Source organism: Trachymyrmex cornetzi, unplaced genomic scaffold, assembly GCF_001594075.2.
Source record: "Trachymyrmex cornetzi isolate Tcor2-1 unplaced genomic scaffold, Tcor1.1 scaffold272, whole genome shotgun sequence".
NCBI classification, from domain to species: Eukaryota; Metazoa; Arthropoda; class Insecta; order Hymenoptera; family Formicidae; genus Trachymyrmex; species Trachymyrmex cornetzi.
The window spans coordinates 10,339-10,735 of record NW_017297394.1 but is presented as its reverse complement, the minus strand read 5'-3'; positions in this window follow the sequence as shown (position 1 = coordinate 10,735).

Here is a 397-nt window from a genome sequence, read left to right as displayed (position 1 = left end):
ACGCTCGCCTACGCGCTCGCCCTTCGAGCCGGTAGGAAGCACGAGTCCGCCGCCGACAAGTCCACACAGTGACGGACAAAATGTCACGTCACAATATATATATATGACAGAAAAGAAATTCCTTTATTTTTGGACATATTTTCATGAAAATTCTGTTATTTATTGAATTTTCCTTCATTTCACATCCGCCATTTTTTTATTCAAATTACAGATTTATTATTTTCGATGTGCAATACATACGCAAACACATAATAACGTTTTTGCGTAAATACTTGCACGATTTGTTACGAATTTATTCGTTATCGTATTTTTTGCTCATTTTATTGGATCGGCCATTCCTAATTCGGACCGTAATCAAAATTTACGCACAACAGGCTTATAGCTCATTCAATTTCGA